Here is a 14,356-nt window from a genome sequence, read left to right as displayed (position 1 = left end):
TAAAATTGATAATTAAAATAAAAATGAACATTTAAATCAAATTTAAGCTATTTTGTTTTGAGATATTGTTATAATATATTTTAAGATAATAATTTTATTTATTAAACATTATTGTAAATAAATTATAACTTAATGACATTTTATAAAAATAATATATATTTAAATTATTAATTTATAAACTAGTACTATATCATAAAAATAATCTTACCATTATATCAAAATTTATAAAAAAAATTAAATTATAATTATCAAAACATATTTATTCAAATAAAATTTCATATAAATATTTATTTCGTTTTACTGAGAAGGCACGTGTCAGCTCTAATTATCAATATGCATATTGCAGTAAAAATATAACATGAACATCTCAAATTTAATACATTTTAACAGCATCTGTTGGCCCGTACGTCATCGTCACCTGATTTCTCCCAGGCTCATTTGTCTGTCTTACAAACAATAATCACAGCCCGTTGCCCGCATGGGTAGCTTAGTTGGCCAAGAAGAGGGTACAAAATGCCTTTTGTGGTGAATCTTGTACCAAGACCGATGATCGAGTCTCACAAGCGGCAGTGTAGAGTACCTCTCTCCAAAGTGAGGGGGCTCCTTGTGCGTGGTGAGCACGGGTCTAACCACTGCGTCCGACTGAGTCACCATGATTAACCCCCCACGTCCTGTCGGACTGGGTGTGGGACGCCCAGGTGAGCAATTTCACCTTTTGGACCAATAATCACATCCCGTTATTTTACACCTACCCCACTCTCTGTCTCTGCAAAAGCAATCTCCCGAAGAGTCTCCCAGAGCGAGAACGATCTGTTCTCTACTAGAAATTGCACAACGCTTCTTCTCCCAATCACCACTCGAAAGCCGCCAAATCGGTTCTCTCCGTCCGTCTTGCTTCAGACAATCCATTGTTTTGATTCAGACAGAGGTCAGTTCTCTCTTCTTCGCATTTCTATATGTGAATGTGGCGCACACGTAATGATTTACGAGGGTATTTTGCTGATCGGAAGAAGAAGTGGAACAGTTGACGTGCTCGATGCTTTTCGCAGGTTTTTAATAGATTTGATCTTATTGATTTGGTCGGAGCCGATCTTTTAGTTCAACCGACCATGTTTACGCGGCTTTTCGGCAAGCCCAAGCAAGAGGCAGATGCTCTCTCAACATTGGACAAGTTAAACGAGGTATAGTTAAGATATGATCAGATTTTGATAGCCATTTGTTGTGGATTGTTCTGTACGATTTGGTTCGTGTTGTTCATATACGCTGTATATATTGATGTATAAATTGACTTCCATTTGTTTCTTGAGAAGAATCTACATGTTTAGGTGGAGATTGTGAATTTCGGAGATACCTTTTTATTTTCTAAATTAATTAAGATTTGTCGAATGACTGATTGCTCGATCAAGAGACTTCGTTAGTTGTTAGGGTGAACCAATAATGCTCTACGTAAACTTTGGTTGATGCAAAATAGTGAAATTGTATCTTAATATTATGCTTATTCGTCTTGACATACCTATGGACAATGATACATGGTCCGATTGCATGGGCAGTAAAAGCAGGTCAAATGGGCCATTGGATCATTTGGCGCCCCTGCTTTATCAATCACTGTGAAACTATAGTTTCTAGTTTGACATGTTAGATGTTTGTATGGTTAGTGAGTCGGGATGGGTGTAACGCCCCACTTTTTTAAATACACAATGATGTAAAATATAAGTCAATATCATTCCGAATGTTATGAAAACCCTTGCCAACGGAAGCATTTGGATCGAACCTACAAGCTTAACCAAAGCTGAATAAAAGGATTTCCGTTAGACTTTCTTTACAAGTTCAATAAATGCATACGACCTTTAACACAACACATCACAACAAGTACAATTGTAGGACACTTACACACACACCTCTTACAACCTTAAGCACCCTAGCTGCTATTCACACTATATCACTTAGGTTATAAAGGTACATAATGAAACCAAAATCCCAAAACTAGCGAAGCTCCACCTCCTTGCCCACGCTTTGATCTTGCAACCTGAAACACTTGATTTTTCTGACAAAGCTAGGATGATGAATGCCCCAGGGGTAAGAAACACCCGGGTTAGATAAATATATCTAAGTGAGTGGTAAGAAAGAAAGAAACTATGCATGCAAGACCAATAAGCAGCTTTGCCAGGAAATATGCAGAGATAAGAACGAAATCTCCCCAAAATCACGAGATCTAGGCTCACCGCAAGAGCACGAGGTCTAGGCTCATCGCAAGAGCACGAGATCCCCTGTGTTGTCCCAACAACTAGTCACAAATACAAATACCGAGATGCATATAAAATAGGCAAGATTTGGTCAAAAGCAATAAACACATGAGATGTAACCTCTCAGCCCCCTTACACAAGCTCGAGGTAGCCCCCTTACATAGGCCCACATGGTCAGCTCTCTTACACAGGCCCCCGTGGTAGTTCACACATGACAAGCCACCAACTAGCCACAGCCACCAAATGATAATATGTACGACAAAGCAGAAGGAATATGATCATAAGCCACGCACGAATAATGTTATGGTCAAACTCGATGCAACAAAATAGAAAGGATATGCTTGAAACAAAGGGAACATAAGACGTAAGCAACATTCATCCACAAATGAAAACCAAGAGTGATCAAGAGGAAGCATGCACAAGAACCACTCACCTTGACTATTTACCCAAGAAAGCACTGTTTACAACAAGCGGGAACAGTTTTCTCGTGGTTTTCTGACTAATTGGTACGAACTTCGAGAAAGGCCCTGAAAATTCCCTCAAGGCTTATTCTCTCTCAACTTTCTCCCTTCTTTTCGACAACGTTTCCTCTCTCAAACTCTCTTCCTTTTCCTCCTTGCTTGGTGCCCAAAATGAATAACCCTAAAGCCTTTATTTATAGGAAACTTTGGCGAACCAAATCGCGCTACGTGTTGCGTCATCATTCCATCTATGTGCACCCAACCAAAGTGTGCCACGTGTCCCTGATATTCTGAATCTTCACATGTTTAATTAGATTTTTCAATATTCCCATCATTACAACCCACATGGTTTAATTCATTTTTCTATATTTCCCATCATTACACCTTTAATTAACGACTACATCCCACATGGTTAATTGCATTTTCCACATTTCTCATCATTACACTTCAAATCCTATCTCCAAGTGGCCAATGAATGCTTGCCACATGTCCTTAGAGATAATGTTTGAAGACTTTTGGAAACTTGGAAGCTAAGTAAGCTTTTTCTTGGCCAATCACGCAATGCCACCTCAGATGGTCATTATGAGCCATCATGTGACCTTATCTTATCTTCCAAGTGACCCAATGGTTGCTTGCCACATATTCATGGAGATTTGTGCGTTCACATGTGATATTTTACTCTTGTGTTTAGTTTTGATGATGAAAAATTTCAAATGTATTTTTTTCTCAATCAAAGCATATGGTTTGGAAACAAAAATCAATTTCAAAGTGCTTTGTTAAAATGATCTATGATCTTTTATATTATTTGGAGATTAGCATAAACAAGTTTTAAGATCTAAAAAGAATCTCCTTGAAATCGTTGGTCAAAATAATTCTAAAGCAAAAGACCAACTAGAACATGTTTTTGAAAGTGTGTTCATTTTAGAAAGTGTTCATTTTAGAAAACTATCTCCTAGTATTTTAATATCTAATATCTCTTGGTAATGAATGGTTTTGATAAATGACTATATGAAAATCAATTTCTACTATGTGGATTATATGAATGAGAAAATAAATTTTTAGTATATAAGTTTTGAAGCAAGATATGAAAACTTATAGAAGAAATATTGAGTATGGTTGAGAGTGATTTGAAAAACTTGCTTGTTGAAAGTGATTTGTTTCAAAATATACTTTTGATTATCTCAACTTACTTTCAAAATAATCAAAATGAGGATTCAAAAGAATCAAATGAGGATTTGATAAATTTTCAATCTTTTCAAAAGGATAGTCGACTATGTTTTTCATTCTATTAACTATGCCTCAAAATAATCGACTATTTTGGTTGATCTGTCGACTATTCAAGGCATCTGTCGACTATCGAGTAAGGATAGTCGACTATGCCTTTTGGTCTATCAATTATTTTTGTTCATAAGTTTCAAAATTTTCTTCACATTTTTGCATCTGTCGACTATTGGAATGTGTCTGTCGACTATTGGAAATTTGTGTTATAAGATAGTCGACTATTCATTTTGTCTGTCGACTATTTCTTGCTTTACTTGTAAAAATAGTCAACTATGCATTTCTTCTGTCGACTATTTCTTTTTGCAGAAAGCTCCAACGGCTATTTTTTCAAATCCCAACGGCTCCAAACGGCTATATTTCTCTTCAACTTTGTGGGACACTTATATATACATGTCATGGACGATCAAGAGAAGACTAATGGACGGGAACGAGTTGATCTAAAGAGTTCAAATCATTTTTACTCGAAGCTTACAATCTTTGCGCTTTCACTGTTGTATTTTCTATCCAAGGCTTTGTTGTTCTATCATTGTAAATTTATTATTAAGCCTTGTTTTCATTGTTAGAGAACTTGTAACTAAGAGTGTTAACTCTTAGCTTCTCTCTTTCATTTATATCGTTCTTATTTTCCTAGCTTTGTGCTAGAAGACTTGCTCGTTAAAGCAAGTGGCTGTAATTCCTAGCTAGGTGCTAGAGGGCTTGCTTGTATAAGCAAGAGGTTGTAATTCCTAGTCTTGGACTAGAGGACCTACTTGGTTTAAGTAGGGGGTTTTAGTGGATGGTTTGAAAAATCCTCAGTGAGGAGCTAAGGTAGTGGATTAGGCTTGGGTTAAGCCAAACCACTATAAATCCTTTGTGTTCTTCTCTTGTGCTTGTGGTTTTATTTCATTTATTATTTCAAGCAATTCAATAATCCTCACTTGCATCGAATTTTCCATCAAAAGGATTTCAAAGTTCTATCAAAGATTTTTAAAATATCCTATTCACCCCCTCTCTTGGTGTGTGCCATAGAACCTACTGTTCTAACAATTGGTATCAGAGCCTAACTCCTTGTTTCAAGGTCTAACAACCTAAGGAGAGATCCATGGCTCTAAAGGAAGGTTATCATATAAATGTGGCACCGTATTTTGATGGCTCTTATTATGATTTTTGGAGAAAAAGAATTTGTGTATTCATGACATCCATTGACTGTTATCTGTGGTATATTGTGGAAAAGGGTTTTGTTTTAAAACCAAAGATGGAATGGGATGATCGTGATAAAATGAATTTTTCTTTAAATATTAGAGCTATGCATATTTTACAGCATGCCCTAAGTGATGATATTTATGTTAAAATTTCTAAGTGCTCTAGTGCTAAAGAGATATTGAGTACTCTTGATTCATTGTATCTCTCTGACAAATCTTGTGAGCATGTTGATGAAAATTTACAGATTAAAAATCCATTGAATCATCAACAAATAGAGGAGAATGAAAGTTCCCATACCTCTAGTGAAGAAAGCTCAAACATGTGCCTCATGGTAAATGAAGAAGATGAGGTAACCTCTATTTCTACTATCAATTTTGATGATTGTCGTGATAGTGAAAATGATCATGAGTCCAGTTCTTCATATGCTTATAATGATAACAGTGAGAATGATTTTTCAAATGAAGAGTTATTAAATGCTTTGAATGATTTATATGAAAATTTTGAAAAGGTATATTTGAAAAGTAAAACTGTTCAAAAGAAATTAGATTTACTGTCAAATGAATTGGAAGTTTTAAGATCAAATAATGAATATTTTCTTGCTTCCAATAAAGAATTTTCAAAGGAAATTGCTTTAGAAGAATTTGAATTGAAATCCTCGAACAGTACATTAAATGAGAGATCCATTTTAAAAGAGGAGATTACAAATTCATGTGATCATGAACTAGGTGTTCAAAATTTCAATAGTCAAAGAGCTAATGTCAAAAGCTCATCTTCACAGACCTCTCATGATCTTAAATGTTTTTACTGTTGCAAGAAAGGCCACATTGCATTTTGTTGTCCTTTTAAAAGGAAATCATCCAGTGGTCCTAATTTGAAATGGATTCCTAAGGGAACTAAGGTGTATATTGTTTCTCATATTAAACCCCAAGGATCCAAGCAAGTTTTGATACCTAAAAACTCTTATTTTAAGAGGAATGTGCATAAGGATAAGAAGCAAACAATTTTCATAAAGAGGAAATGTAAGTCCTTTGCTTCACATCCTAACTATTGGTATCATGTTTTTAACAAAGATTTTATAAGGAACTATCCCAAGGTTCTTAAACAAGTATGGGTTCCAAAGGGAACCTTCTATGCTAACAGTGGTGATCCCAAGGTGGTTTGGGCACCAAAGGCTTGTGGATAGTTATTTGTGCAGGTTGCTTGACATCCAAATGAAATTTAAAGTGAAATCCTTGCGGATGAATCAAGCATGAAAGAAAAGGGGGATGAAGGAAAAAATCAACTCCAATAGATTCTCATTTTACCAACCAAGAGTAAGAGATATTTGAATTTCATCCTTGGTGGTATATTTCTTTCCCTAAACTCTCTGTTTATAAGTTTTGATGATCTTGAGTTATAAGTGTGGCTTTATGATTTTGTTGAAAACTTATATTGATTTCTAAAATTAAGAGAGAGTTATAGTGTTGTGATATATGCATTGACTAAGGGGGAGAATAACATTTGTTGATATGTGCTGAAAAATGTGTTTGTGGTAAATGGCCTTAAACATATCTTGATCATTGTTACCGATTATGTGATATGAATCATAATAAATGCATTGATGCTAATTCTTGTAAGTTACATGTATAAAAACAAATGAGACATACAGTATGCTTTAATGTCAATTTATGTGAAGTATTTTGTCTCAAAACAAAGGAAATAAAGATTATAAGAAACTGGATAGAAATTGTGCATAGACTTATTCTCATCTAGTATAAGAGAAATGCCTAATATCATTCATCTCTCATCTATTTATCTATGGAATAATGAACTAAGTCATGCAAATATGAATATGCTTTCATAATCTATCCAAACATGATCTTGTTGAGAAATTGCCTAAAGCTTAAATATGAAAAATATTTGTGAGGCATGCATGAAAGGCTAACAAATAAGTATATCATTTAAGCCTTCAAATAAAATCTCAACCTATAGGTCTCTAATCTCAATCTATTTAGATCTTATTGGACCTATGAGAACCCAAAAGCCTAAAGTGAAAAACATTTTATCCGTGTCATTGTAGATGACTATTCTAGGTAACTTGGGAAATATGTCTTGTATTTAAAAGTGAAATATTTAGCCCATTTGAAATATTTTCAAAAGATAAAAGTATGTGTATTTCAAAAATTAGAAAGTGAACATGGGGATATTTTGAAATGAACAATTCAAGCACTATTGTGATGAAAATTGTATTGGTCATAATTTTCTAGTGCTAGAACAAAATAAGGTACTTGAAAAGAAAAATAGATCTTTACAAGAAATGGCTAGAATTGTGCTATGTGACAAAATTCCTTTTTAGTCTAAGCCATTAACATCTCATGCTATATGTTGAATAGGATTTCTATAAAGCTTATCTTAAAGAAAACCCCTATGAGTTATATAGAGAAAGGAAACCAAAGATTTCATATTTTCATGTTTTTGGTAGTATATGTTTTATCCTTAACAATGGTAAAAACTCTTTAGGAAAGATTTGATGTTTAGAGTGATGAAAGAATTTTCTTAGGATATTCTACTCAAAATAAAGCATATAGAGTATTTAATTATATGACTCTAAAGGTAAAAGAATCTATTCTAGTTATAGTTAATTATGTGAGTGTTGAATTTCCAAAACCTATGGAAGGTGGTGATGAAGAATTAGGATAAAAATCTGAAAAATTCTCATTAGATCAAAAGAATCAAATCTATCAAAGGACAATATGCTAATATATCTTATGAAGAAAGAGAATCATCTTTTCTAAGAGAAAATATGTGCAAGGTAATGAGATCATAGAAGATCTTTTTAAAGAAATAAGGACTAGATCATTTATTTAGAATGAATGTCAATTTGCAATCTTCTTATCTCAAATAGAAACATCATAAACAAAAAAAACTTCTATTTTAAAATCTTCATATCTATATTTCGAAACTTGTCTCTCTGCATTTCAAATCTAGGTTTATTACTTGCAAAAAGGGATTGTCTTACACGGTTGATACCTCATCGTGCCATTTCAAGGTCTTGAGGTTTAACAAAGCCGTAGCCTTCACTGGTGACATTCCTTCATTTGAAAAAGATTTTTTTTTAAAAAAAAAAAAAGGGAAAGAAAATTTATTATTCTTTTCAAATTTCCCACCCTCTTATAGAAATTCTTATTTCCATTCTCAAACCAAATGGGTGTTTAGAAAAGGCTAGATTAGTATCTTAAGAGTTTAGTCAAGAAAAAGGGGAAGATCATGATGAAACCTATGCTCCCATAGCAAGACTAGAATCCATAAGAATGTTGTTGGCATTGCATGCCACAAATTCTTTAAGCTACATAAAGAATGTTAAGAGTGCATTTTTAAATGGTTAAAAAAAAAGAAGTATATGTAGATAAATTCTCTTGGTTTTCAGAATTCTCAATGAAAGGATCATATGTTCAAATTTTCAAAGGAAGTATATTGTTTAAAACAAGCCCCTAAGTCATGGTATGGAAGTCCTAGCAAGTTTGTTCTAGAAGAAAACCTTAAAAGAGCTCAAATAGATATAACATTGTTTCTAAGCCTCATAATAAGGACATTTTATGAATTTACAAATGATTTATGCAGCATATTCAAATAAATTCCTATGGAATCAATTTGCCAATCTAATGCAAAGGGAACTTGAGATGAATATAATCCTCATGTCTAAGCAAAATACATCTTCTTAAGAAATTTAATATTTCCAGCCTCTCAAAAGAGCAGTTCATCAAGCCTAGACATTTATGGAAAAGCCAAATGGTGGAAAATGAGCTATATAGATATATGATTGGACCATTGCTACATTTGATAGCTACTAGGATGAACATCATGTTTAATGTTTACCTATGAGCTAGACTTCAATCCAATCCTAATGAATTCCATCTTGGAGGCAAAATAGCTAAAAAGAACACTAGTGATCCATATCAAGTTTTAAGAAAATTCCTAGTGTCTTTGTTTAGAAGAAAGTGAATTTCCATTTTATTCTCTTTCACTAAAAGTGAATATGTAGTTGCTCAAATCTTATGGATGGAACAAAAAGACTATGGCATAAATCCCCACAATATTCTAAATCAAATGTGCCAATACAAATGCTATAGCCCTAGCAAAAATTAAAGGAATCTTGCTCAAAAAGAAAATATCAATTGGTATCATGTCCAAATCTATTGGAAATCAAACTTTAGATAAATCCTTATCAATCCTTGTGTTCAAGTGATTTTATCTGAAGAAATTTTGATCCTTCATGTCTCTCAAATCTATCATTGGTTAAATCAAAGGGCTTGGCCGCCAATTTCTTAGATCTCAAAAAAAATTGATAAATGATATATTCTTGATGGCATATAGTATTCATGTCTTGAATCATTTATAATGCTATTTTTCTTGTATGAAATAGCTTGATTATCTTTATGTGACAAATGAATACTTGAGTATGAAATCATGCTTTATTTGCTAAAGGATCATCTTACTTCTTGAAGTTATCTATATGTAATGATCCTATGTGATTACAAGTATGGCTAAGATTATTAAAAGATAAATGTATGTTCTTAAAGCCTATCCTTAATATGTCTTGCATTAAATCTGCCATAACTTGTTTAGATTTATACTTTTGGATGACTACTTATTCTTTGAACATATATATATGAGTACATGTGGTTCATTCCTCAAATTTATGATCATTGTCATATTTTACTCTTGCGAAAATCATTTGAATTGAGACAAATTGCTATTCTATTTTTATATGAAAAATGTCTCTATATCTTAAAACCTCCCGTATAAGTTTAAAGGGGAGTCTTTTTCAAAAAGAGTCTTTTTATTTGCTTGAAATGATCTATTTCACTCCTATATTGATCATTTAATGTATATGCCTCTTATATGATGAATGGCTATGCATTTGATTTAGTGCTTTGATTGTTTAAATATGAGTGATTACTTTGAAAGATATAGATTGGCTCTGATATGATCATGAGTTCCCAAAATGGTATGAAATTTTTTTTTGCATCTCATGAAAAAGTTTATATATATATATATATGACGTGCTCAAAAATTATGTTTGATATTAATAATGTCATCTTAAGGGGGAGCTATCTCTAGTTCTTAAACTATCTTTACTTGATTATGATTCATTTCTATTGAAAAGATTTTGATTTAAGGGGGAGATTATTTATTTTAAGATTTTTGAAATCGTTTGAAATATTTTTATTTAAATATGAAGTTTTTCAAACAATCATTGGGGGAGAGTTTAGAAGGGGGAGAGAGATTATCTTTTGATTCCAGGAAGAGTCCATTTTTTCAAAAGACTTACCTTTTTGATTTATGACAAAAAGGGTGAGAGATATATGTTGAAATTGATTTTAAGTTTTGTCATCATCAAAAAAGGGGAGATTGATATTTTACTCTTGTGTTTAGTTTTGATGATGAAAAATTTCAAATGTATTTTTTTCTCAATCAAAGCATATGGTTTGGAAACAAAAATCAATTTCAAAGTGTTTTGTTAAAATGATCTATGATCTTTTATATTATTTGGAGATTAGCATAAACAAGTTTTAAGATCTAAAAAGAATCTCCTTGAAATCGTTGGTCAAAATAATTCTAAAGCAAAAGACCAACTAGAACATGTTTTTGAAAGTGTGTTCATTTTAGAAAGTGTTCATTTTAGAAAACTATCTCCTAGTATTTTAATATCTAATATCTCTTGATAATGAATGGTTTTGATAAATGACTATATGAAAATCAATTTCTACTATGTGGATTATATGAATGAGAAAATGAATTTTTAGTATATAAGTTTTGAAGCAAGATATGAAAACTTACAGAAGAAATATTGAGTATGGTTGAGAGTGATTTGAAAAACTTGCTTGTTGAGAGTGATTTGTTTCAAAATATACTTTTGATGATCTCAACTTACCTTCAAAATAATCAAAATGAGGATTCAAAAGAATCAAATGAGGATTTGATAAATTTTCAATCTTTTCAAAAGGATAGTCGACTATGTTTTTCATTCTGTTGATTATGCCTCAAAATAGTCGACTATTTTGGTTGATCTGTCGACTATTCAAGGCATCTGTCGACTATTTTAGCATCTGTCGACTATCGAGTAAAGATAGTCGACTATGCTTTTTGGTCTGTCGACTATTTTTGTTCATAAGTTTCAAAATTTTCTTCACATTTTTGCATCTGTCGACTATTGGAATGTGTCTATCGACTATTGAAAATTTGTGTTATAAGATAGTCGACTATTCGTTTTGTCTGTCGACTATTTCTTGCTTTACTTGTAAAAATAGTCAACTATACATTTCTTCTGTCGACTATTTCTTTTTACAGAAAGCTCCAACGGCTATTTTTTCAAATCCCAATGGCTCCAAACGGCTATATTTCTCTTCAACTTTGTGGGACACTTATATATACATGTCATGGACGATCAAGAGAAGACTAATGGACGGGAACGAGTTGATCTAAAGAGTTCAAATCATTTTTACTCGAAGCTTACAATCTTTGCGCTTTCACTGTTGTATTTTCTATCCAAGGCTTTGTTGTTCTATCATTGTAAATTTATTATTAAGCCTTATTTTCATTGTGAGAGAACTTGTAACTAAGAGTGTTAACTCTTAGCTTCTCTCTTTCATTTATATCGTTCTTATTTTCCTAGCTTTGTGCTAGAAGACTTGCTCGTTAAAGCAAGTGGCTGTAATTCCTAGCTAGGTGCTAGAGGGCTTGCTTGTATAAGCAAGAGGTTGTAATTCCTAGTCTTGGACTAGAGGACCTACTTGGTTTAAGTAGGGGGTTTTAGTGGATGGTTTGAAAAATCCTTAGTGAGGAGCTAAGGTAGTGGATTAGGCTTGGGTTAAGCCGAACCACTATAAATCCTTTGTGTTCTTCTCTTGTGCTTGTAGTTTTATTTCATTTATTATTTCAAGCAATTCAATAATCTTCACTTGCATCGAATTTTCCATCAAAAGGATTTCAAAGTTCTATCAAAGATTTTTAAAATATCCAATTCACCCCCTCTCTTGGTGTGTGCCATAGAACCTACTGTTCTAACAACATGGAGATTTGAGTGTTCACACTATGCTCATCATTACACCCATAATCATTACACCCCTAATTATAAGATTTCAACCAATCCAATTGTGACACCTAGGAAGGACACTTGGCCATTCATGATTTGCCCATGGATGATATTTTGGGCTGATATTTCCAAAGTTTCAAGAAACGACGCTTTGGCCCAAACTTTTTATGTAACTACACTTAGACCCTTGCAACTTAGTCCCCGGGCCATTTTTAATTGCACTTTTTGGTCCCTGAAAAATGGATAAATTACACTTAACACCCCAAGATTTTAGATAAATTATACTTTTACCCGAACTTCAGTATTTACGATTTTGCCACTGGTTCAGAAACTGAACCTTTGCCTCAAGGCTTCTATAATCTCTTGAAATTGCCTATTTCCCCAAGTATTAGAACCTAATAATCTCACATATTACATCATATTTGAGTTTGAAAATCTGGGATGTTACAATGGGACTTCCACCTTGCTTGGCCTAGACGCCTCCCACCTTAGTTCGAGTTGCCTATTTCCCCTACCCTACACCATATCACATGACTAACCTCCAATTAAAGTTCAATGTGCACATGTGCGCACACATTGGCCCCGTTTGTTGCAGCTTAATTAGAGAAATTATAGATTATAGTTTCTTAGATTATAGTTTCTAAAATTTAGAATAAGTTGTGAACTTGTTTGTTGCAGCTTCTCAGAAGTTATAGTTAAGCACTTGTGGTGTTTGATGCCATAAGTTGTAAAATAACTTATTTTTGTATAATTGTCTATAATATCCTTAATAGTTATAGAATGATAATTTAAAAATTAATTAGTGTATATGTATAAGTTTCAAGTGTTATAAAAAAATTAATTAGTGTATAGAGAGAGAAGAAGAGATCTGAAAATGGAGATGGCGGTGGAGAAGAGAGATGCTTGATTGCGTGGACATGAGGGTAATTCTTTGTTAAAAACAGGGGCAAGATTGTCACAAAAATGTGACTATTTAATCAGAAGTTGTAAAAGCTGGGGTACCCTAACTTTAAAAAAGTCAACTTCTACTCCTTCTAAAAGCTAGTAGAAACTATAGGCTAGAATTCTACAAGCTAAAACAAACACTACATTTCCATTTTTTTGAAGCTAGAAGCTAAAAGTTGCAGCTTTTAAGCTGCAACAAACAAGCCCATTATATCTAATTAACTTTGTACCTTTTTTAATTAACTTGGGTTGAGTTTGTGGGGAATCAAGAAGCCTGGGAATTGAGAGCATATTGGCATAGTGTTCCATGGTATCTAGCATTCCCCATTTGGTGCAATTGCTTGACAATCAAATTAATTCATTGGAAATATGACTAGGATGAACAGAAAACCACTCTACAAATTTTGTATTGCCTCAAAATCTTAGCTGATTGCATAGTTGTCAAAGGCACAAGGCGCACTGAGCCACAAATTAGTGCTTGGGGCCTAGGCACGAGACACAAGACAAAGCACGAGCCTAAGGCACATGAGGCTCATATTTATTCAAAATACTTATATCCTATTCTTTTCAATATGTACCTATAAGGAGGTAGATGCAAACTCATAAAAATAATAAATGACAACTAACCAACTTTATAATAACGACTAATATTATTTCAAAAAACAATTAGGTTGCATTCTCTTTGTTGTTTTTAACCCATTTTGAGTTTTTCAATTTTTCAAAACACTGAAAACGCGTTTACTTTTCTATTTTCAAAAGCGCATTTTCAAAAACAAAAAAATTTATTGTAAAGGAACCCAAAACAATATTTTTTGTTTTGGGTGTTTTCAGGCAAAACATGGAAAACACACACCCTCTTTCCCCCCAACCCCCAGTCTCGCACACCTAGCATCTCTCGTCTCTCTCCTTTATTTTCTCTTTTCTCCTCTCTTCTTCCTTCGGCTATTGACCGCGCCCCGTACAAACCCTCCTCCCAACCTGCTGATGTATACAGCTTCGGCATCCTCCTTCTAGAGCTCCTCATTAGCAAGACACCATTCCAGGACCTTATCATGGAGCATGGCTCTGACACCCCTTGCTGGGTTAGATTCGTCCGCGCGAAAGAGACGGAGTTTGGGGACAAGCCTGCCTCTAGCAACGACGCTTCCAAGGAGAAGCTGGGGGCCTTG

Source organism: Diospyros lotus, chromosome 6, assembly GCF_014633365.1.
Source record: "Diospyros lotus cultivar Yz01 chromosome 6, ASM1463336v1, whole genome shotgun sequence".
Taxonomy (NCBI): domain Eukaryota; kingdom Viridiplantae; phylum Streptophyta; class Magnoliopsida; order Ericales; family Ebenaceae; genus Diospyros; species Diospyros lotus.
This window is presented reverse-complemented; position numbering follows the sequence as displayed.